The 26,731-nt window shown below is 43.2% G+C and overlaps 1 long non-coding RNA gene across 1 annotated transcript in view; it reads right to left on the bottom strand.

Moving 5' to 3' along the window:
- The window catches only part of LOC142759221 (uncharacterized), a 91,194-nt gene that overhangs the window by 43,442 nt on the left and 21,021 nt on the right, over positions 1–26,731 (bottom strand). The window lies entirely within an intron of this gene.

Raw genomic sequence — 26,731 nt, 5'->3', positions numbered from 1 at the left:
CAAGTAAAACACAATAACTTCTGCCTGAAGTCATGTCTAGTTCAGCCCCCGTGTCTGTAGAGCGTTACCGAAAAATTAGTGTTACCGTAGAAATTGACCTGCGGCATAGATTTTTGAAACCACAGATTGTTCATTTATGCTGCAACATATTTGTTGCAGACATTACCCTTCTAAATTCAAGCAAAAACCGCAAGACCTTTTTTTGTTGGGGGGGGCCCCAACAAAAAAAGGTCTTGCGGTTTTTGCTGCATAAATGCTGCGAATTCACAGAAAACAAAAAAAAAAAAAACGAAAAAAACTCGTTCCCATAGCGACGCATCAGTCCACCGAAGGCCTTATTCACACGAACGTGTTATACGTCCGTGCTACGTGCGTGATTTTCCCGCGCATCGCACGGACCTATGTTAGTGAATGGGGCTGTTCAGACTGTCAGTGAATTTCATGCAGCGTATGTGCGCTGCGTAAAACTCGCGACATGTCCTATACTTGCCCGTGTTTCGCGCAGCATGCACCCATTGAAGTCAATAGGTGCGTGCAAATCTCGCACAGCACACGGAAGCATTTCCGTGTGCCGCGCATGATTCGCGCAACAGTAGTAAAGAGCATGAATGAAAACAGAAAAGCACTACGTGCTTTTCTGTTTGTAAACATTAAAACAGTGGCATAATGATGCCGGCTGCACGAAAATCACGTAGCCGCGCACCATATGCTGATGACACACAGACCTTTTGCGCGTGCAAAACGCCCCTTTTTTTGCGTGCGCAAAACAGACACGTCCGTGTGAATAAGGCCTAAGGCTAGTGTTCATGCTGCCCGCCTCCTGGGATGACGTTTTATTCCAAATGACCGCTGCAACAGTTACATGGGGGGAAAACATCATCCCAGTCGGTGTCAGCACAGACACCAGCACTGGGACGAGTGACGCGTCGCTGTGGGAGACCAAGGAGAGGTAAGTTTTTCCTCCCATTATCTGGTGTCTGCAGTAGGAAATCTGCCCGAAAGTCCACATCGAATCAAGCACGATTTGATGCAGACTTTTATCCGAAATTCCCCGCGGTACCTGGGTCGGATTTTCTGTGGAGTTTTCTGCAGCAAATCGAACCTGCGTGCAGGGGGACCTTAAAATGTATATGCCATTCACTATTGTGAAATAGCTAAACAAACTTTTGCTGGTCACCGACCTTTACAATAGTCTGGTGTGGCCATCTTGACTATCTATGCAGCGATACATATGCATTACGAGGACCTCCGTCATCTTTGCACTTGTATTCACATTATATCTGGAATCCTGAGAGAGCAAAGCCTCATGTAAATAAAATGGCTTTATCAAATCGACCCCCATTACCCCCCCCCCCCCCATGCCGCACATTTCAATGCCAGAGCCAACTGGCACATGATGAAATGGGAACTAGGTAAGTGTTAAATTCATGAACCAGGCTGTCCCCAACCATGGAGAGAAGTGACTCTGACAAAGAGCAGAGTTTATTACAAGTCCTCTAGCAAATCACCAGAAAATATATTCATGACAAACACACTTGAGACGTGTCAACAAGGTCTGACCTTAATCCGTCAACATGTAAGAGGTCTGGAAAAAAAAAAAAAAAAAAAAAAAGCTAAAATAATCTCTGATGACAGCGGAGAACCTGTGGGATGTGTTGGAAACTACCGGTAGGACCTGCAGTGTTAATAAAAAAATAAAATAAAATTAAAAAAAAATAAATAAATTTTAGCACATGCTATAGTGGAGCTAAAACATGCACATTTTTACTTTTCTTGCCACTTTCCAAAAGAAAAATCATCATCTACCTCTGACGGATCCTTTGCCTATAGACTCCCTCCCAAAATCATAAATCACCTATGCACAGAATAGTTGATAATGTTCTGATCTCTGGGATCCCCACCATGTGAGGACGGGGGCCCCGAACCCACGTACCTTCTCACTGCTCGATCACAGTGCGCAAGACATTGAATGCTACAGCAGTCGAGCATACGCACTTTCGCTCCATTCAAAGTCTACGGGAATGACGGAAGCAGCAGAGTACAGTACTCGGCCGTTTGTCATTCTCAGACGGGCGCATACTCGACCTTTGCTCCATTCAAGCTCCTCTTTACTGTGGGGGATGCAGTGGGGAGGATCTGGGGGTTCAGCACTCCCGTTCTCAGGATCGGTGGGGGTCCCAGCGGATAGGTGATAGTTTAGGATTCTGGGAAAACCCCTTTACGTTTTTTTTATTGGATGGCTGAAACAGATGCCAACTTCCATGTTAAATATAATCTAGCATCAACCAATAAAAAAAAACGTATGTTATAGAAGACTTTAAAATTCGTATCATGACGAATTGTATAACTTAACAAAATTCAAGAAAAATTATGGGCGGACATAACTGTAAGGTCATCAGATTTTCAAAGAAAACGTCAAAGTTTTCCTGCGCTTTATAGGACAGAAGTTGATACTTTATTTGAGCTCCTGTGACACCACGTGTCATCTCCGACTACAGATCGTCAGCGGCCTTTTACAGACGGATGTATTAGGCGAATGGGCTCCTCTAACCTACCAGCTGCTCTACAAGAAATTCCCTAAAACACTGAATATTAAGGGTGGCCCCAGAGAAGCTACACATTACATGATTTAATTGCAAACCTCGGGTTGGTCGCCATGGACAACACCAGAGTTTTGGTCTCAGACATGACCCCATGTGTCTTATAAAACAGAACTATGAACAGGCGGTGTTGGAAAGTCTCTTCAGAGAAGCATAAACTTTTCCATGATCCATTTTGGCGGTTGAGCATGTTGCAGCCTGTCAGCAGCGATTGTTTCATTCTTCACGGTTTTCCAAAGCAAACACAACAATGTTATGAGCTCTGTCAGGAGGCAGTTTGCATATTGACTCTGATGATGTCAGTCACAGCCAAGCAGATTCCACATTCCGCACTTTCTACAGCAGTGATGTCATTCACTTTCAATTGTTCCCAGATGACAGAAAATGTTATATCTACTGCTCACCCTAGAGCAGCATTGGCTTCGAGGAAAACCAGTATTTTTGTATAGAATTAGTACTTGATGTTCAGAATAATAATGATGACGATGATCTTGGAAGCGCCAACATAGCCCACAACGTACAATTGGGAGGTCAGAAGTCTGAGGTTGCCCGAGTAGGAGCCACCAATACGTTTTCAAATGCTGTGCTCCTTTGGAAACCCATTTAAAGTGTACCTAAACATTTGACAAACCTGACATGTCATAGTGATATGTCAGAAGTTTGGATTGGTGGGGGTCCGAGCACCAAGACCTCCACCAATCGCTAGAACGAAGCAGCTGAAGCGCTCGTGTGAGCGCTCAGCCGCTTCATGTCTGTTCGGCTTTTTCTGGAAATAAATGTATCAGTGTACGGACTCCATAGAAAGTCTATGATCCCGTACTCCGATACATCGGCTTTCCGGTAAAAAACAAACAGACAGACACGAAGCGGCTGAGCGCTCACACGAGCACTTCAGCTGCTTCGTTCTAGCGATTGGTGGGGGTCTCAGTGCTCGGACCCCCACCAATCTTACACTACGACATGTCAGAAGTTTGTCAAACGTTTAGCTACACTTTAAGATCAATTCATTCCTATGGCAGCACTTTCAGCTTTAGATTGGAGATCGAGAAGGCCAGTGGCTTCGCTGAAAACATAGGAAAACTCAGAAACCCCCACCGAGAGCTCCAGCAAATATTTTTGTTTCATTTTAAATTAACATCATATGTCCACAATATTTTTATAATATACCTTTATTGGAGTTGGTTCTAAATTTTTAAAACAGAGATCCAAATCCCCTACGTTCTTTCACACAGTGATAGAGTTCAATGATAAAATTATGGCTGCATGCAGTTACCACTAGGTGGAGCTGTGTATATATTTCTACACCTGGTATAAGAGCAGTACAACTCTGTATACTGTGAGCTCCCTCTAGTGGTGGTTGCAGGTAAATTCCTTGACTGTGTAAGCAGGTCAATTCCAGGGTATGCCTCTATGGTAGGTACACCACTGCCGGAAGCTGGACTGCACTAAGAAGAGTGCTGCAAGCTCACAGCAATTGATGGTGGTCCTAGCTCATAAAACCCCTACCATTGCTTTTTGACATGTCTCTAACAGTTGGGTGTCACAACTTCAGTCCATCTCTGGCACTTCCAAGTGACTTTTGAAGTTTTTCCTGAAACTCGAGCAAACATTCCAGCACTTTGTGTTTGCATTAAGATGGCTATCAGGCTTCATTTTCAAGTATGCTGGATCGCCAGAATTCCTTGACTTTTTACTGAAATAATTTTAAACACCTGAACCAATGTGCATTCACAGTAATGAGTATGTATCTGAAGAGTACAATGTACACATGTGCAGCACATGGGACGCTTCCTCCAAAAACAATAAAAACCAGACAATAAAAATCAGCCCGTTTCCTAGAAGTCACATAAGGCAGCCGTGGGGCAATTGCTAAGGCACTTGTCAGCCTAGCTGGCAGGCTTCACTTTCTGCCTCCCACCCCACCCAGCCCTGGCTTGGCATCTGGAGCCACAAAGAGGGCAATGTGTAAATGGATTTCTGGGTCCCTCCTTCATTCATCTTGAGAACAAAGGGGAGCAGTGTTGTAAAGTAACATTTCCTCCAAGAAGTCCGCCCTCACATTAATTCACGCTGCTCCGGCAGACTGTGGGCATCTCATATTGGGCTATGAATGCCTCGTAACCTTTAATTCATAAAAGGAGGAACAGATTAGTCAGCGGGGCTAAAGAATTGTTTAAATTAACGTTAAAGGCTGCGAAATAACTTAATATTTCCACACGCTGGAAGTAAACGGCTGTCAAACCGTATTAACTGCAAAGGTTCTGCAGCGTTCCTATTAAATGGAGGTTTACAGAAGGCTATTAAAACTCTTAATATGGTGGTCTAAAACTAGAACTCTCAGAATCTGCCCAATAGCAAATATCAAAAAGGGGCCCGATCCTGATACTGCATCATCACCCCCATCATTCCTGGAGGGGAGTGCCAGGCACCTGTTTGTCCCCTTACTTCATTTCTATCTTTTGGAGGAAAAGTTCATTGTCCCTAGCTATTCCCCCTTTCCTGGTTTGCTAACATTCTGATACCCGTAGAGTATAGACCCCTGCTCAGGTCCAATCCACCAGTGCAGACATATCAGCTTCCCTGGTTATACCGGGAGTCACCCTATTTTAAGCCTCCCTCACCAGGTAATCCTTTATTATATTGTTTTCACATGGTAGCAGCAGTCAAAAATAAAAATACTGTACATTAATCTATCCAAACCAAAAGATAGGGGCCTGTATACTTCCCTTCATTACTCCCGGTTCTTGTTCAGCTCCAGGCGCCGTATGGCAGCGCACACACAACGTTCCGACGGCATCAGGACCCAGTGCAGCAGCGCCTGGAGCTGTAGTGCTGGGAGCGAGGGTCAACATATAGTCTAATCTGGGGCTTGAATATATATACTTGATCTGGGGTCTGAATTAAGTTAGGGGTCTGGAGTCTAATATTACTATAGTGGAGTTTGGGGTCTAAATATATTTAGGGGATCTGAATATATTTTTAGGGTCTGCTCTGGGGTCTGATTAATATATGGGCTCGGGTCATGGGTCTGATATTATAAAGGGTCTGAATAGATTTAGCCACAGCCTTTCATATAAGCCACAGTTATCTAAATGCCCACTCCCATTTTTGTGGCGACCCGCTGCTTGAGTATCACCCTGTAAAGGGCTCTCCCAGAGGATGGGGTAAGCTGAAGCCCTTCAGTATATGTACTGTAAGGCCTCAAGCACACAACTGTGCATTTGCGGCTATATACTATCCGCAATTGTGGATAGTATAAAACACATAACCTATGGGCCAATGCTCACAACCATGGTTTCCAAATAGGACATGTCATTATACGGTCCAGGCTCATTGAAATCAATGCACATTTTGGGTGTGCATGGTCCGTGATTTGCGGACGGCCGGCGGATGACACTCCGTGTCCTGTCCGTGCCGTAATCACAGACCGGGCACACAGCTACGGCCATGAGCAGGAGGCCTAAAGCAGTCGCAAATGTTAAACGAAACATTTTCTGTGATTAAAGTACGCAATAAATGTAAAATCGATACAGTAGTTATGACATTGACCTTTACGTTTTGCACAGTGTGTATTTAAAAAGCAATACATTATTTGTGGTGACATCTACACTGGGAATTACAGCTGTCTACTTACGACAAGTTTCTCAAGTGGTTGCAATATATGGGACTCTCCTGCTGCCCTCAGGTGAGAAAATGAACCACTGAGTGTAGAGAAGAGGGTTGCTTGGCTTTAAAATTTTATAATGGCCCAAAAAATAAAACACACACTCACCTCGAGTGGCCAATTCATTCATGTGACAATTTCATCGCTATGAATGACACATTATCAATAAGCGCAAAACGGTAAACCCTCACGCACACAACCGGATTGGTTTTGCTGTACGCAAAAAAAAAAACTTTGTTGTGCATCCGTGTGTCATCAGGACTCACGGATACGCAACAATTTCACCGGTATTGGCGAGTCCGCAAATACGGATCGTAAAATTACACGTCGTGCGTTTTTGCGGCGCCTGCACGGATCCGTGTGAAGCACAGTCGTGTGCAGGAGGCCTAAGGCAAATCGATTATAAAATGTATTATTTTTGAATAGTAATAAAAGAAAAAAAAAAGAAAAAATAGAAAAAAAAAAAAGAAAATCACATTTAAAACCTGCAAACCAATTGAATCACCATATAGTGAAAAGTTCTGCGCAGTGGACGCAGCGGTCACATGATGTACCATGTGACCACCGGGTTCATAAAAGCTATTGTTCATATGGTCACCTATTCCGTAGTGAAAGTCACAGATCGAGTGGGGGGGGTTCACTATTTCTGAAGATTTTCTACAGGTAAGTTATGTAATTTTCGTGTTCGAACATTTGACATTAGTTAGTGGCCAACCTCTAACGTTCTCTACACCTGAATATCCCTAGGCCAGGGCTGGCAAACCTTTTTTTTTTGGTCAGAGCGCGCCCATATCCATGACGATATTTCTGGGACATTCGACAGCTATAAAATCACCAATTGCAGAAACTAACATGATTTTACTAGCATCTTAACAGCGATATACGGATATCCACATGTAGCCTAAATACAACTAGACATTGAAGCACAAAGTGACAGCCACTGGATCAGCATAGAAGTGACAGCCACTGGATCAGCATAGAAGTGACAGCCACTGGATCAGCATAGAAGTGACAGCCACATGAGACGGACAGCAGAAGAACGTGTCATTCCGCTCTGGCTGAACAACCTCCATTATCACCTACTAACCACTCTCCTGACGTCCCAGCCGACTAATGATACAGCAGGTACCAAAATAAGTTGCCACTTCTGGCACGCACGCTATAGGTCCACCACCCATGCCACAGGCCATCAAACCTGTATAAAGAAAACTTTGCATGCATCTAACCTTAGGCATTATCATAAGAGTAACCTGTAGTGCGCCTCCTAATTCTACTGGTTTATCAGAGAGAAAGAAAAAAAAAACAAAAAAACAGCTGAGACACCATTCTACTGCACCCGCAGTATTCACATAAATCCTCTGTGTACCATGCTCCGCCTGGTAGAGATATACACACATGATAATTGCACTAAGGGTGATTACTAAAGGTTAGAGTAGCGCTCGCATCCATTACACTGGGCTCGGACATGCCAGACGTATGAATCCACAGCGCCAAATCGTACAGTACAATTTATGAGCACACAATAAAAAGAGAATAAAATGTAATGTTTCGGCGCATCGGACAATGGATCACATATTAATCATGACCAAGGCTGCCATGCTGCGCTGTATTTACGCACACAATGAACATGCCCTTCAACGCCGAGCATGAGATATAACATTTACATTTAATAAGCAGGCGTTCCCATTCCCTCAAGCATTTCCATGGAATCTGCCTCTTGTAGCAGCAGCCGCAGATGCAAAGCAGCTGTAGAAAATGTGCACTGACAAAAAACAGATCATTTCTACTAAATGTGGTGCTGGAGAAAATCAAATGGCATCGGGGTCATACCGCAGGCAACCTATCTGCGAACAAAAACAAAAGCAATTCAAATGATACAGCAAAATTCCGTTAATCCAGTATCTGATGATCCACAAATTCTGAGAGTCTGTCTCGAAAATGCAAATTAATTTGGAATTTTACAATATGACTGAGCAGAGATAACCATTTAGGAGTCTATGATTAAAGGGGTATTTCCATCTCAGACATTTATACCATATCCACCTGTGGGTCCTGATCATGCAGTCACTGGCCGGTTGCATTCAGATGGACAATAGACAGATGACCCACATGTGCAGCTTTCTCCATTACCTTCTCATGAGAGTTATAGAATCAGTCAAGAAAGCGTGGTCGCCTCCGCAGCCACCTTGCTATTCATTCTCCGCCGGGATACGGCGGACCCATGTTCTTCACATCCTGTGGATATTCCATAAATGTCGGAATACCCATTTAAGTGGAATTAGAACATTTTATATTAAAGTGGTATTCCCAGAATCGACAATTATCACCCACCCTGCTTGCGAGAACGGGGATCTCGAACCCCGTTTCTGCTTACTGCGGTCATGCTGCTACTCCATTCAAAGTCTATGAGAACGAGTACAGTGTTCGGCTGTTTCCGTCAGTCCCATAGCCGGTGAACGGAGCGGCGGGCAAAAATCGACCGCCTCTGCATTCAAGCCCCTTATCACTGCATGTGGTGCAGTAAAGAAGACCACTGTACACCAGTCGGGACCCCCCATTCTCGCTATCGGTGGGGTTCCCAGCGGAGGGGTCTATTTTGATACAACACCTTTAACCAACAAGTGTGCCTGTCCCGGATACAAATAACCAGGAATATGCCAGGTCTCTGTTGGCTACAATGTCCTTACAGCTTACAACAAAGTACTGAGACGTTGTAGTTTAGTTGTATGTCCTACACATGTCATTGCCAGAAGATGTATTGCCGATTTATGTAAATGCAGAGAAGATTTATGTATGTGCATCAAGCACGGCACAGCATAGACAAGCATTCACATACCGGACATATTCAGGCTTTGGCTATACAGTAACGTACATACTTTGAGTATAAGATTTATGGAACTGTGTAAAATAGACACTACACGGCTCATTTAGTCAGCTCAAAATCATCTGTAAAGCCCTGGGAATCAGACATTAGTGACGATTATATGTAAATTCTGCCAATGATACAAGGTACATCACTTTTGCCACATTGGGAAAGCGTGCGGGATCAACGGAGTTAAATTTCAGAGCCTAAAAAAACATTAACTTGGCAGCAGATCCAAGAAACTGCAGACATGCAATGAAAACCAGTTAGAGAGCAAGTATAATTAAGTGAATGGGTTCTGCATCAAAGAGAGATCCCAAGATGCTTATGTAAGGTAACGTAATTGCCTCTCGTTTCCATCAGTAGATGATTGCCACACCGCTGAATATCCCATATTATACAGCCAGGGGTGATGTGGTTCTCGACTGCACCACCATCACACTAAAGAAAAAAAAATCATACCTGTTAAAAAAATAAAAATGAATAAATAGTAACAAGTCCTGCTGGTCTGTTAAACATGCTCCATGGACTACAGACTGATGTAAAACAGCCAATTGCTGGAGAAAAAATAATAGAAAAAGACTAAAAAAATAAAAGACAAAGCTACTTTATGCACCCATCTTTGTGCAATGTTTCAGCCCACATACAGATACAAAGGGCATGAATTTGCCCCCACGCCCTTCCAGTGCTTGCGCACGTGAAACAAGATATTAGGAAAAATAGGTGGGGCCGAGCCTGTTCTGGGTAGGGGCATATTGCAGCAACAGAAACCTTCTCCGGACAAGCTAAGCCCCATCACTCAGCTATTCACGGCTGAGAATGGACGTAACGAGCAATAAATTAATCCCCGCTTTCTCTGCGATATTTCTACAATAACTATACGCTGTATCTTTAACAGGACTAAACAAATGTTCTGACAAAAAAAAACAAAAAAATTTATTCATAAAAGCGCACAATAGCCGTAACTATTTTCTTATCCTTCAGGTTGCTTTTGGTTTTTTTGGTAAGGTTTGTCCAGTTTGTTTCCACAGAAGAGAGGCCTCCATACAATAACAGAAGTGCATGGGTAATAGACAAGCGGAGACTTTCCCTTGCTCCCACTAATGAGCACAAATTACTGCGAACCTTCCAGTTGTAGCTTTGTAGACCATAAGATGCACAAAAAAAAAAGGCTCTGGAAGCAATTTTGGAGGAAGTTCTGTGAACCCTCAACATGGAGAGGTTAGTGTAAACCAACAACAATTCACTTTACAAATAAACTACGCCATGGAAATAATGAGGTCACTTCTAATACTATGCAATGACCACAAATGGTCTATATGAATCATGATGAGCCGTGTGAAGTAACCTCTACTTATTATTAACCTTTACTGTGCCGGGGGGATCAGGTAACACCATATCCCCCAATGAACTGGCAGACTTACAATTTATGTGCACACATCGTAACTTTGGGTCCATGAAAATATGGAGTATTCATAGCTGCTACTAGAATATACATTGTAGCTTACAATTGAATCCCAATTCCATATGGCATAGTCATTTCAGAAAGTAATGGGGCACGGCTGAAGCTACACCAGTCATTTAAGGAGTCATCACTTTCACATATGTAATCCACTAATTGACCTATGATGATCCATTTTACTGGTAATACAACACAACTGCCCAAGGGGGTCCTGGCACCGATCCAATAGAATGAGTAGGAGAGGGACCTCCCCCAATGTTACTCTCTAGTAAAGTACAAAATATATAAGACACTTTGCACTAAACAAAAACCACACTTACTACACCATTGATCTTTTACTGCCCAGGCCACATTGTGCCATCCAAAATTGTAGGACGGCCGCAGCTAAAAGAATGCATTAAATCTCTCAATGTTTGAGAACCCATGTGGCTATAACATGACAGCTGCAAATCGTTGCAACTGACTTCATAGTTGCTTTTCTGGAAAGGGCAAATTTTTGGAATGGCCAAAAAACGCAAAACATCAAAAATTACAGGCAGTTGTTTCAGCAATGGACCAAGATCTAAGCTTTGCAATGTTCTGAAAATTAGAATGTTTCGTCACTTTCCATTGTTTTAATGCTTGAATATATTGTGCAGGAGACCATACTTAACCTTAGAGAGCATTAAAAAGGGGTTTTCCTATCCTTAGGAGTACCAAAAAACAAAAAAACACGTTTGAAGTGATGTAGGGCAAAATTTTTTACAAAAACTAGTTATTTAATAAATGTGACTGTGCAGATATAAACTTACAAAAGGAGGAGCAGGAAAATCACAGATCGAGGAAGCAACCAACATCTACTGAATGACCCAAATAAATCGCCCTAGAGTTCATACTGATAGTAGAGCGTAGCACTCCCCCTTTTATGGCCTGAAAATGTCTGTGACCGCTGGATCTATGTCTATAGTCATAGCTGCTATAAGGTAGAACCAATGCATAGAATTGTACAGTGCAGAAAAATAGTAAGCACAAGTCATCCCTGATAAGATATGGATATCTTTCTAGATAGCCTGTGGTATATACAGCTGGGACTAGATAACAATTTGAGGTTTGAAAATGCAGCAAGGCAAAAATACACAATTTCTTCTGCACATGGCCATACCCTGCTATGGGTTCATTCGGTACCTCTGATTTTGTATGGAGGCACACAACGTTTTTGCTCACTCATCTGAGAGATAAAAAAAGAGGAGACGTTAGAAGAATTATTTCTGGGGAGAATATGTGGCATCGTGGAGGCGCCATATTGAATCACATATAGGCATCTCCATACAGGGTCTATGCACACATCAATGGACCCTAAGTGAAGTGGCATGGGTGACATTGAAAGACAAAGTAGACAGACTTTTCTCAAGAAAATACGTAGACCTACATGTTCCCGAGTTGACCTCTAGTGAAGTTTATTCCCCCAATATTTTAGGTTCTGTTCACATTGGTGACATTGCTTCTTCCTTACAAGAACTATGATAGATCGGTTTTGCAACGGATCCTAAAAGATATTATGGGGTTATAGTGGGTCCATAAGGTTTCTGTGTGGGTCAAGGTTTTTTTTTTTTTACTGGAAAGTATATTGTAACATGCTATCTTATTCTGGCCATCAAAAAGCAATGGGAACCCGATAGAAAATAAATGAACAGAAGTGTGAACAGAGACTAAATTTAGCCAAATTAAGTTGTTAAATAAAAATAAATGAGATTGGTTATTTCGACTACTGCAAGTTCATTCATGCCGACCTGCAAATCCATATACGTGCAGCTATATAATGGTTCATTGAAAGAACCAGATGGCCCTTAAACTTCACAGCTGGCTACGGAGTTCAACATTATGTTGTCTTGGCCTCCAGTATTAGAAAGGATGTGTACCACGGTGAAAAACAAACTTCAGTTTTCACGATCCATAAGTCTTCTAGTCGAGATCCGACATACGTTGGAAGGAAGATGTTGATATTCTAAGATGATGCACTAAGAAGCACGTAGGACTGGCAGTCCCAGAATAAGAAGATCACTGGAATATTCCTCTTTCAGCAGCAGACGTAAGACATACAAAAACCCTTATTCAATGAATTCCTTCCACTCATCACTCCTCCCGTAAAGAACTTGCAATCACTTCTAGACCGATTCTTCAAGCATATAAACAGCAATCAATGTGCAGAGGTTTTAATTAGCGGGAAGAAATCTTAATGAAGTCCTTTGTGTCTGACTGTATTAAGCAGAGCACCCTGCAGGGAGAATTTCCTAGGATTTTCGAGCTAGAAAAGGTCGTCACCACCCAGATTTAAAAAGCTTTACGCGTCTGGTAAAATCTGCTTTTGCCATATAAATGGAGCTTATGGATATAGCACATCTGCACTTTCTGCTTAATCTGCTTTGCTAAATATGGTTTGTGCCCAACATTTCAATACTTAGAGCGTTTCCACCCAGATATGGTTATACGTAGATGAAGGCAGCATCCATGTATGTATAATCTAGCAATAGAGACCATTTAGATTTCTGAAATTCTAGGCATCACTGAGTTTCAAAGGGAGAAAATCTCCGTAAAGAAGAAGTCATCTGATGGAGAATGCCACAATTTTTTTTTCTGTTGGATTTTTCTGGAATGCGTCAGAAAAAAAAACCACCGTATAAAATCGGAGGCATATGGAGGTATAGTATATGCACTATAATGGGTGCCCTATTACGGGTACAAGCATAGAGAGCTGTAATAAGGCCATGTGCAGGTCTCCTTATATTGTAGGGTCCAAACCCTGTAACCGCGTAGCAGCCCTTGGCAACCAAACAGATCACTGCACAGTCTGATAGGTTGCTATGGGCAACTACTACACTTTTCCCATAGCACCCATACCGGTAGTAACTCATGCCACCAGTTCTGGAGCGAATCCAAAAATACCTTCTTCAAACCTCTTGCCCATTATCCAATCTCTTACCACACACGTCAGGTGTTTGTTTTCGGATCGCCTGCATAAGCACAGCACGTTACTAATTTGCAGATCCAAAAGAACTAAAGATTTTAGGGATTAATTTCATCTGTGCCGGTAAGAGGTCATGTTCATACACCGTCCTCACCAGGGTTCTCCACCACTTAATGTTAATCTCACTACGATGTGCGTTATCTTGAACCACAGGGCTACAGAATTGGTGGCCAATATGCTATGGGAGATTTATTTTTTCCATTTTGAGCCCGCTGAAATGTATTTTTTGGCTCGTAAGAAACATCCTTTCAATTCGGTTATCTGTAAGAAGTCCTAATAAATGCAAGTACCAATTGAGGGGCCTGAAGGTACTGCGCGGTATAAACATGACCTGCACATCAGTGAGATTTCTTAGTCAGTCAAGAACACCAAAGAGGCTCATGCTCACCCTAGTTGACAGCACTTCTTGCGGTGAATGAAGGCGTCACGACAGTGATCTATGTGCCTTCTGTCTGGCTGTGAGCGCTCATTAATACACAGAATAGAATAGTACTTTGTCAAATAAAAGAAAATTCCTTTACAGAAATCCTCACATTGAAAAACGTAAAAAAGCAAAAATCGGGTACCGCACATAACAAAAACGTACATATAGATACATTAAAACATGCTTCTAAAAATCACAATGCAGTAGGGTAAACCTACATGTACATGCCCTGAATACCTGGAGTGCTCTCAAATGTGGCGTACGGTTATTCTATTTTCACAGTGTAAAAATACCCTATTCTGCAACCCAGATTTCTCTAGTTGTTGCATTGCAGAATATTTTTCCCATAGGCATACATTGTAATTTTCTGCAGCATATTTGTACGCAGCGGAAATACAATGCAAGTACACTACGTGTGGGCACGCACCCTTCATCTTCTACCTGGTGGTAATTATTCAAACAGACCATGTGCCGGGTGAGACTAGTCCTTCAGAAGATTGTTCGCCATGCCTACGCACCTTTCCTCAAAGATAAACAATTTACGGACAGCACAACCAATTATAGTCCGACTATTTTAACCACTCTACCCAACAAACGCCGTTCCCTTACCAAACCATGAACCCGAAAGCGAAAAGGCTCTCAAATTGTTGCCTAATAAAAACTCTGCAATACTTCAACACTAAAGCCATTCCTTTTCAAGCGTTGCAAAAAATAAACACTCAGCTGGGCCTTCTTCACTAAATTAAATATTGTGCTACTAGACCATGTCTGATCATGTGAATTTGTGATCCAAGGGCTTAAACGCCTTCCCAAGGCAATCTGAGAATGTACTTGTTGCTTTTTCCTGAAATCAATTATCTCTAAGTTTTTCAACATTCAAGACTAAATTATTTTCTCTGAACCACATCTCTAGTCGCTGATCAATAAGAGGTCTCATCCCTACCTATAATCAGGACAATCACGTCATTGGTACATTTTAATAGTATGGTATCTTAGACACAGGACCCATCCAGTCCAGAAGCAACGACAGCCAAAAACACAGCCAACCCCTGACCAGCAAAACACAGCGCAACCGGCCTAGACACTCCCGGCAGACCAGGAAACTTCTACAAGCCGGGACCCACGAAAGACTTCTCCCTCGTACGGCGCCATCTTGGTCAGTCAGGCGTGACATTTGTATATGGTGCATGCTACATTTCAGCTGCTCTTGCATTCACAAGCTTTCTTTAGGCCTCGTTCACATCTGCGTTGGAGTCCCGTTCTGACGTTCCGTCAGAGCTTTCTGTCAGAACGGGACCTCGAACAGACACAAACTAAGACGGAAACCAGAGGTTTCCGTTTCCATCACTGTTGGTTTCAATGGTGAGGGATCCGGTGCCCATGGTTTCAGTTTGTCTCCGTTGTGCACCAGACCCTTCGTTTTGCCGGAAGCAATAGTGTAGTCGATGTGAACGAGGGACCCGTTCTGATGGAAAGCTCAGACGTAACATCAGAACGGGACCCCGACGCAGATGTGAACGAGGCCTTATGGTATATTGGTGAGATATGTTGAAAATCAAGTGATGCAACCTATTTACAAAACACTAAAACAATCACAAAAAAAGAACCAAGTAAAAAAAAAAAATCTATAGATATATCTACACACATATATATATCCCAAAATGTTTTTAAAGAACCTATCTATAAAAAAAAAGCAATTTATCCTTGAGCTCAAACATTTTCACAAGTTCAAAGTGCATTATTAATGATAATTCTAAAAATGTTTCCTACGAGCTTCCCTGTAGAGTTCATGGATCTTGGTGGTAGTCCGCACGCTGAAAGATATAAATCAGCATTCAAAGTGTAACGCTTCAGAATACTGGCGGCAAGAATAAACTTCTTGTCAATTCTTATTATATCACTTTTGAACCACAAACCCTATGGAAAAACTTCAAAGGAGAAATTCAAAGTCAAAATGGGAATTAGAAATTCAAGAGAAATTGCTTCTATAATGAAAATTCTCACTGCACAACGTGCACCATGAGTGAATGAACCCCTGCCAGAAGCCGACTGCGGCAGCATCACTGCTCAGAAGCTACCTGGGGATGTCACATATTTATGCTGCCCTGTCCAAGGGCAGCCGAAAAAAGTGACAAACAAGCGGATTTCACTGAGCGGTCACTTGGTAGTATATGCTCCGTACTTTAGGAAAATGTAGTAGTTAGGGTATGTTCACATGCTTAGCAAAAACGTCTGAAAATACAGGGAAAACAGCTCTTGATTTTCAGACTTTTTTTTTTTTTAGCAACTTACGTTTTTTACGGCCGAATTTGGAGCGGTTTTTCTATAGTCATGAAAAACGGCTTAAAAAACGGCTCAAGAAGTGACATGCACTTCTTTTTTGCGGGCATCTTTTTACGCGCCGTTTTCCGAAAATGAGCCGGAAAAATACGCCCCGTCGGAACAGAACGCCGTTTTTCCCCATTGCAATCAATGGGCAGATGTTTGGAGGCGTTCTGCTTCCGATTTTTTGGCCGTTATTCGTCGGTTACGCCCATGTTTACGCCAGGTGAACATATCCTCATACTAGCGGCGTGTGTCTGGCACTGCCAACCTCAGTCAAGACTATTCATATATTCATGCCCGCCCCACCCTCCAGCCCAATTGACCCTTTTCTCCCTATGCACAGTAATATAGAGAAAAGTGTCAACCAGCGGCTGGAGGGAGCGTGAATATACGAATATACCTTGAACTCATACTTGCGCCGCTGGTGTACGTTCTAAATTTGCCTAAACTATTTAACATTACCGAATAAGGCCTCATGCACATATCCTTCACCGTTTTGACGTCCGTTTGAAATGGATTCGTGTCTCCGTTGTGCTTTCCGTTTTCACTCCGTGTCCATTCCGTTGTTCCGTTTTAAACGGGCGTTGTGCTTCAGTTTTAAAAACGGAAAGTATTAAAATAAAATTGTCACATGACACAGGGAAAACCTGTAGGAACGTCACATGATAGTTTTGGCACTGTTTTCTCTAGCTTGCAGAGCAAAACAGGGCCATAAATGAATTACAGCAAAGTGCAAAGTGTGTATTTACTTACTTATTTTCTGACGCTGTGCACGAGCTCCCAACAACGCTGCAACAGCTCCTTTGAAAGCTCCTCCCGTGCGGCACCCTTTTTGTACCGGTCGTGGTACGATTCTGCCTGCGTATCCCACAGTTCTGGGTGGTCATGCACCATTGTGATCAGTCTGTCCGCATCCATCTTGCATGTTGAATGCTGGGAACTTTGGCACGACCAGCCGTAGCTTGGCAACATATCCGTCAAAAACGGATGACACGGATGCCTTCCGTGTGCCGTCCGTTATTTTGACGGACCCAAAGACTTCAATGGACATGCTCTACTTTTGACGGAATGGAACAACTGAACGGTCAAAACAACAGAAGTGTGCATGGCACCATTGAAATGAATGGGTCAGGGTGCTATCAGTCAAAAAAAGGATGAGGCCTAAGGGACAGCACGCTGGACTCCGTGTCAGTTCTTCATGCTCCTCTCAGACAGGACAGTATAAATATGACAGATTCACTTTGTTCTCCAGGGAGCGCATGATAAAGCACCAACTGAAATCAATTCCTTTGCTGATAGATATTAATGGTAAAGTAGTACTACTAGCTTGTGAACAAGGTCATCCCATAGGGAACACAATATGGTCAAAAGAATGTGGACACCTGACCATCACACCGATATGAGCTTGTTGGACGATACATTCTAAAACCATGGGGGTTAATATGTTTGGCACCTTTTGCAGCTAAATCAGCCTCCACTCTTCCCACAAGATTTTGGAGTGGAGGTCAGGGCTCTATGCAGCCACTCTAGTTCCTCCAGAACATACTCATCACACCATGGACCTCACTTTCTGCACAGGGGTCATGCTGGAACAGGGAAGCCCCCAAATTGTTGCCACAAAGTTGAAAGAATACAATTATCTAACATCTTTGTATGCTGTAGGATTAACATTACCCTGGAAATAAAGGGCCTAGCCCAAACCCTGAAAAACAGCCACAGCCCAATACTCCCCCTCAACTAAGCGGTGACCTTAGGCTGGTTTGCAGCCGTCTGATCATCGGAACCCATTTCATGAAGCTTCCGACACCGTTCTTGTGCGGAAGGCACTTCCTGAGGTAATTTGGATTTCTGTAGTGAGTGATATAACGGAGGATAGGAGATTTTTACGCACCACAGTGTACCGCGTCGTGGCTGAGCTGTTCATTCTAGATGCGGTTACTTCACAATAAGGGTGATGTAAATTACTAGTGAATCTGTCAGGTTGCGGGTGGCCCCGCCCCCTTCCGTTAAGCCTCCAACCATTTAGAGCGGATTAAAATAGCTAAATTCTGTGTAGTGCAAATATGCCATGCGCCATAATTTGTGACTCGACAGCAAAAACTAGCAAAAATCCGTTCTTAAATTCCCCCCAGTATCTTCATATATCAGGGAGAGATCTCAAAGAGTTTTCTCACTATGGCTGATAAGTGGGTGGCCAAGAGATAGGGAAAATCTAAAGCAAGCAATGCTGAGTGCAGCTCAGCGGGAACATTAGTGAGGGAGGAAGTAGCTATCTTCTCCTCCTAATAGGGTTTCAATAGAAATCAATATAGCTGGGAGCCTGTGACATAACTGAAGGAAAATAAAACCTATTAAAGTAAACCTAGAGACCCATACACTGAACACATTTTTGTGAATCCTCTGGAAAACAGCTTTAAAATAAGTGGTTTTACAAGCACTGGTCAATAGTGCAAGCCGTGTAATTCTTGGTATGTGTGAACATTTGAGGAGACCACCTACAGTTCAATAAATAAAAATCATTTTGTCACTTTAAGGTGTTTGATGATCCCTATTTACAAAGCCTGCTCTGTTCTTGGCAGTTTTCCTTAGACTCAAGCCTTTTATCCCGAGACCGCCCACACAGTTAAAGTGAGATAACGCCGTCAGAGCTGCCAAAACACAATTTTATAAAAAAAAAAAAGTTATGCTGTGTCAATTTAACAAAAATAAGTAAAACATACGTGACAGCGCCCGTATTTGGTATTTAAAACTCGAGAGCACTGAGGCCAAATAGATGGATTGTCTCCAGCAGGACGTCCAAGAATGCACAGATACTGTAGAGAGGGAATGAGAAACTAGTCTCTGTTTAGTAGGTTACAAGTATCTGATAACACTTAAAGGGGTTGTATAATGAAAAGAACTGCTTCTCAATAAGAAGATGGCACAAAGACAGCAGATCGCCAAGACATGGCCGCCATCAGGGCAGTACTGGTGGTACTGCCGTCAGGGGCCCGGTCATAAATTTGAAAAAACGGGGGCCCGTGCTCCACTGCTGGAATTCATTTGCTCACGGGCTCTTATGATTTCACTTTGGTGAAAGGAACAGGTACCATCATGGAGCCGGGGCCCGTTCTTTGCATCAAAGTAAAATCATAAGGGCCCGCTGTTCACATAGTGCCCGCCCTGTCCTGCTCCTCAGTAGCGCCGTGACAGTGACAGAGTGTGTGGAGGAGACAAGGAGGGGAGACGTCGTGAAGGCTGCGGGAGGATTAAATGCAGTGGAGGCGATGAGCAGCAGCAGAAGACGACTCCTGGCACAGTGAGTACAGTATGCGATGTCTGTGTCACTATGTGAGGTCTGTGTCAGTATGTAATGTCTGTCAGGCTGCTGCTGCCGCCCGGAGCCTCCTCACATCACCCCCCCCCCCCCAATAAAAAGCAATGTTAACCATGTCCGTACTATACCCTCCCAGCTCTGCTTCATATTCTTGTATCACTAGAAGCAGTTCTTATCTCTTATCTCCTGCGCTATGTAGCAGAGGAAGAAGACAGGTTTATTGCCGTAGCAGAGCTGCTGCTAGTGATACAATGCGGTGCTTCAGTGTCCGGAGGATCATGCAGTCCTGGTTAAGACACTTGCTTTCTATGGGGTGGTGGGAGGGGTATTAGATGACAATGGGGACAGGAAGATGATGGTTTAGTGGGTAGGAGATAATAATGGAGGGTGGATGACACTGAAGGAGACATTATACTAGGGGATGATAACTGGGGGAAAAGAGGATATCTGAAGGGAGGGGTAGAGGAAGGAGAGAGAGGATACCTGGGGAGGGAGAGAGATCTTAAAGAGACTGTCACCACATTATAAGTGCCCTGTCTCCTACATAAGGAGATCGGCGCTGTAATGTAGGTGACAGCAGTGCTTTTTATTTAGAAAAACAATCTATTTTCACCACGTTAGGAGCAATTTTAGCTTTATGCTAATTAGTTTCTTAATGCCCAATTTGGCGTGTTTTTACTTTAGACCAAGTGAGCGTTGTACAGAGGAGCAAGCGTAATCTCGATGTAAATTACAGGTTACAGCGAGATTACGCTCTGCTGTAAGTACCAAACAAACGTTAACGAAGTGCAGGGATTGCGAATCGACATCCCGTCCTGGCTGGAAGGAATGTCTAGTCACTGTCTAAACACTTCAGTAACGTTAATATGTCAGTATAAGACCGCACATAGTGAACAACGCAGTGTCACTATGCGCTGACTAAATAAATGGAGAGAAGTGCATGATGCCGATTGGTCACGGATTGGTCAGCGTCGCACACTCCTCTGTACAACGCCCACTTGGTCTAAAGTAAAAAAAAAACACGCCCACTTGGGCATTAAGAAACTGATTAGTATAAAGCTAAAATCCCTCCTAACGTGGTAAAAATAGATTGTTTTTCTAAATAAAAAGCACTGCCGTCACCTACATTATGTAGGAGACACGGCACTTATGTGGTGACAGAGTCTCTTAAAAGGCTATGTACATATATATATTAGACATTTTTACTTTTGGAGATACAGCTGCTTAGTATCCTGTATGCAGAGCAGCTGTATCGTGCGCTGAGACCTGAATCCGTCAGGTCCGGGGGACTGACTGGTTCAGTGTCGGCGGGTCAGGATCCACCTGTTATTAATCAAATCGAAATTATGAACAGGGACACGTACGACCCGCTGCTCTACAGCTGCTCTGTATACAGGATACAAAGAAGCTGTATCTCAAAGTAAAAATAATTTGTAATATAAAGTATTTACAAAGTAGCACCAAACAGACTGGTAAACTGTTTTTTTAAAAACAAAAAACATTCAAAGGTTTACATAGCCATCAAAACTGTGGCGGGTAGTGACACGGCCAGCCTTAGGATAGATGGTGCCGCGTGTGAAATGATCTTTTGGCGCACCACCCCCAACATAAAAAAAAATGGCCTATATAGTGCCCCCACACAGTATAATGCCCCTGTAGTTCCCCCGTACAGTATAATAATATACTATAACCCCTTCAAGGACAGAGTATTTTGCCCTCTAATTGTGCCCACACAGTATTATGCCCCTAAGTGCCACACACAGTATATTGCCCCCTGTAGCACCCCTACACAGTATAATTTCCGCTTAGTGGCCCCCACACAGTATAATGCCCCCCTCCCCTGGCTACCTCACACAACCCCCCCCCCTGTAGATAGTGCCCCCTGTAGATTGTACCATACAGCCCCCCCACCTCCCTTATGTAGACAGTGCCATACAGCCCCCCCACCTCCCTCTTGAAGACCGTGCCCTACAGCCCACCTCCCTCATGTAGACCGTGCCATACAGCCCCCCACCTCCCTCATGTAGACCGTGCCATACAGCCCCCCACCTCCCCCTTGTAGACAGTGCCCCCAAACAAAACAAGTTGTACTCACCTAGGCCCCGTTCCCACGATTAACTGAGCTGCTCCACGGTGTGATCCTGTAGCCTGGTACAGAGTTTCCCAACATTTTCGGCTCGAGGCAGCACTGGAAAAATAAAATTCTCAGGGCACCCCTTAATAAACATCGCGGCCTATATTTCCAATTATAAAGTTGTGGTTGTCATTTATTTGTATGTTTATATGTTGGGGTTTGTGTTACCATGTGTCTTTACACACTAACACGGTCCACTTGAAGCATGTGTGGGCACAACCCTTTGACAATTTATTTATACATTTCAGGAGGAATAACAGAGGAAAGGCACAACGCAGAGTTATAAGAAAAGTTGCTTAAGAACAGTTATTTCATAGGGAATTCTTTATTAACACCTTCCCGACCGCCCACTGTCTTTTGACGTCAGGCGGTGCGGGTGCTTAATCTACAGAGACGTCTTTTGGCGTCGCTGCAGATCAGGCTGATGAGCGCTCGTGTGAGCACTCATCCTCTAAGCAGGAGCTGTTACTAACAGCTCCTGATCTTAGAGCAGCCTCCTGAACACAGCTGGGGTCGGCAAACATTCGGACCCCAGCTTTGTAACCCTTTGATTACCGCGGTCCGTGACCACGGCATGATCAAAGGGAATTTCCCTCTTTGATCGCATCACCGGGATTCCAGTGATGCGATCAAACACCGGGGAATCCCTCTGCAGTCAGTCCTGGGGACCTACAAAGGACCCCAGGGCTGTCTGTTCCGTGTGCCTGCTGTTCGGGCACACTATGTGCTGCCCGATCAGCAGCCTGTGTCATAGTGACACAGTGTAATGTATTAGCGTACAGAAGTATGCTAATACATTACAAGTAAAAAATAAAGTTACAAATAAAGTTATCCCTTGATGGGATTAAAAAAAAAAAAAAAAAAAAAAGGAACAAAACAAATAAATAAATAAAAAAAAGTGCCAAAAAGTCTTTATTTTGCATTAAATACATTTTATTGCCCCTACACTAAATAAAAACAAAAAAACCTACGCATATTAGGTATCTACACGACCGTAATAACCTGTAGAATTAATCGAAAGGGTTATTTAGCGTGAAACGTGAACGGGATAAAAAATAAAACAAAAAAAAACTATTCCGAGAATCGCTTTTTCCTATATTCACGGCGTAAAAAAAAATTTCTTTACCCCCAAACTGTGGGAAAAATAAAATACTATTTCTCTCGCATAAAACAAGGCCTCATACAGCCACGTCAATGAAAAAATAAAAAAGTTATGGCTGCTGAAACGCAACGAGGCAAAAACAGAAAAATTTAGCTGGTCATTAAGGTCTTTTCAGGCCCGGTCATTAAGGGGTTAAAACAGACATGACATCTTTAAGCCGTATCAACTTTATAGATGGCCGCTTACTGTGCTGGGTAGGGTAAAGCCACGTGAAGTCTCTTATCATGATGTCACTGGTCTCTGGGCCCTTTCAGCAACACAAAAATTCACTGGGTAAGGTCCTGTTCACATTACGTTTGTGGTGTACGTTTACCGTGTATGCCGCGAAAGCAGCGTACACACTAAATAAGTTCATAGGACTCCATTAGCCCGACAGAGGTAAAAAGAGTGTCCTTTCGGTACACAACATATGGCACACACCAGCATACTTTTTTTTTTTTTGAGGTATGGAATAGCGTAGTAGACTGCACTAATTCAAACAACGAGATCCCAAAAAAAACAAAAATGTGGTGGATGTATGTATATATATATATATATATATATATATATATATATATATATATACACATATACATATACATACACACACACACAAAAGTTTGAACAGCACATTCCAACAAAACGATACAAAATATGTATGCAGGTGAAAGAACACCTGTGACTGCAAATATACAGCAGAAAAAGAAATGGCGACAGCGCTCTGCGAACACTAATGCCACCTAAGGCCCCATGCACACGACCGTGCCCGCAATCGCGGCCCGCGATTGCGGGCACGGCCGGCCGCTGACTGACAGCCGCATTTTCGGGCCGTGCTCCCATACAAAGTATGGGAGCACGGCCCGCAAAATGCGAAAGAACGGACATGTTCCATAATTCCCGGAACATTTCCACGGCACTGACACCCTTCCGTAGTGCTACGGAAAGGTGTCAGTGTTCAATGAAAGTGAATGGCTCCGTTTTTGCGGACCGCAGCTGCGGTCCGCAAAAACGGAGGTTTTTTGCTGTCGTGTGCATGGGGCCTAAGCCACTAAATATAAATAAATATGCATTACTGCTAAATCTACTTACAAATAGGGAGGTTCTTGGTGCACATTTTGATCAAAAAGTGTTTGCCCACCTGCCACGACAAGGCGACCTCTGTAAGGTGGGAACCTACGCTGCACATACATCCAGAACTGGGACTAAGCCTACATATATACCTGGGGATGGTAGGATCCAGCACTAAACTAATTAAAATCAGCCAGGGCATTAGTGTCGCAGTGTGCTGTCGCCATTTCTTTGTCTGCTGTATATTTGCAGTCACAGGTGTCTTGCACCTGCATACACGTTTTGTTGGAATGTGCTGTTCAAACTTATCTTGTGTTTATGTGATCCATATATGTGGGGTTAGTGACTGCCTCCACTTGTTGTTCTTGCACTCCTCCTATTCTGCCCTGGCTGATTTTTAATTAGTTTAATGCTGGATCCTACCATCCCCAGGTATATATGTAGGCTTAGTCCCAGTTCTGGGTGTATGTGCAGAGTAGGTCCTCACCTTACAGAGGTCACCTTGTCGTGGCACACACACACACATATACATATATATATATATATATATATATATATATACACACACACACGCTTTTTTTTTTTTAACATGGGAGCCTATGGCCCACATCACAGGCATCCATTAAACACATGCATCATAGGCTTTTCATGACATATATGTTAAACAGATGCCATAATAGTCTATGAGTGACGGATGCTTGTAAATGCCTACCTGTGGCAGCTGTCGTCCATAGGTTATAATGGCATCCGTTTAACGTATACGACACGCAAAGGTCATGACGTATACATTAAATTTATCCCACAATAGTCTATGCGTGACGGAAGTCACTATTAAGAATTTGGTTCAAATCCAACCAAGGACAACATCTGCATGGAGTTTGTATGTTCTCCCTGTGTTTGCGTGGGTTTCCTCCGGGTGCTCCGGTTTCCTCCCACACCCCAAAAACATACCAATAGGGAATTTGGATTGTGAGCCCCAATGGGGACAGTAAAAGAGGACCTCTGTACAGTGCTGCGTAATATGTTGGCGCTATATAAGTAACTGAAATAAATAATAATAAATAGGCCAAAAATGTGCTGTAAATACGGCCTTGCAACTGCAAAACTGCATAGCCTGCTGTATTCTGCGGTGGTCACCGAACCTCCTCCATGCTGTGCTGTGATATTCCTATGTACAGCCACTGGTTCAAACCTGGGGATTTGTAATGCATTAAAAAAAAGTGTAGTAATGAAGAAATTATGTAGAAATAAACCATCATCCACATCAATGTTCATACTCCTACAAACAGAATATAAATACTGCTCTGGATAGGCTCTGTTCACATCTGCGTTGGGGTCCCGTTCCGTCAGAACGGGACCCTGAACAGACAAACTGACACAGACGGAAACCAGAGAAATTCTGGTCGGAAACTTTACGCAGCGTGTGTATGAGATTTGATGAATGTCACCCACTTTGCTGCTACTGTATTCTGCTGCATATTTTCCGTCCGCAATTCCAGAGAGAAAATATGCAGCAATTCCGCTACGTGTGGACGAGCCCTAATATAGACATTAAAAAAGTTTTTTTGCTTGCTAATGTGCTGCTCACATGTTTCTTCTGGTAGGTCTACAATGTTTAGCTCAACATGTTATTTTTATTTACTTCCATGAAGCTTGTCCTGTGTAAATAACCTTTTCTACTGGCTCAGTGCTAAATGCCGGGTAAAATCCTGCGTGACATCAGCAAATATTAATTCAGAACGGTTACGCTCAAAAATAATCCAACATAAAAAGGCATCCTGGTTAGTCACGGATATATATGTAGCGCTACTACCAGAGGAGTAGTTGTCCTCATTGTATCCGGTGACAGAGAGAGGAAAGAGGTCAATGTCTAGAACAGGCGATGCAGAGTCCTCTATACGGCAATGATATGAGGAGATGTAATGGAATTACTGATGAAAGGTGTGACAGAAAAAAAAACATATACTATATGGATAAAAGTATTGGGACACCTACAGGATCTTTTATGACATCCCATTCTAAATCCATAGACATTAATATGGAGTTGGTCCCCCCCTCTGCAGGTAAAAGACGTTCCACTTTTCTGGGAAGGATTTCTACAAGATTTTGGAATGTGTCTGAAAATTGTTGCCCATTCTTCAAGAAGATCATTTGTGAGGTCAGACACTGATGGAGGAGAGGACCTGGCTCGTAATCTCTGTTCTAGTTCATCCCAAAAGGTGCTGGATGGGGTTGAGGTCAGAGCTGTATGCGGGCCAGTCAAGTTCTTCCACACCAAACTCACCCAATCATGTCTTTATGGACCTCGCTTTGAGCAATGGGGGCACAGTCATGCTGGAAAAGAAAAGGGCCGAACCCCAGGGTGTTCCCACAAAGCTGGAAGCTACAATTGTCCAAAATGCCTTGGTTTGCTAAAGAATTAAAGGGGTTTTCCAGAGATAAAATGACATGTGTGTTAATGCTTGTAATTTATGTAAATACATTTGTAATATACTTACATTTTCCAAATTGGCCCCGTTTCCAGATGCTCCTGTGGGGTACTTGACGGGTGACGTCACTCTCTGGCCGCTGTGTTGATCTTCAATTCTTATCCGGGTATATGACACGTCACTTGTGACCTTTCTGTGTATGGGCCGTTATATTGTAACGCGCATGCGCGGTCCCTGCTGTTATCTCGAGAACAGCAGGGACCGCGCATGCGCGTTACGGGCTCTACAACAGAACAACCCA

This window comes from Rhinoderma darwinii, chromosome 4, assembly GCF_050947455.1.
Source record: "Rhinoderma darwinii isolate aRhiDar2 chromosome 4, aRhiDar2.hap1, whole genome shotgun sequence".
Classification (NCBI taxonomy): domain Eukaryota; kingdom Metazoa; phylum Chordata; class Amphibia; order Anura; family Rhinodermatidae; genus Rhinoderma; species Rhinoderma darwinii.
This window is presented reverse-complemented; position numbering and strand designations above follow the sequence as displayed.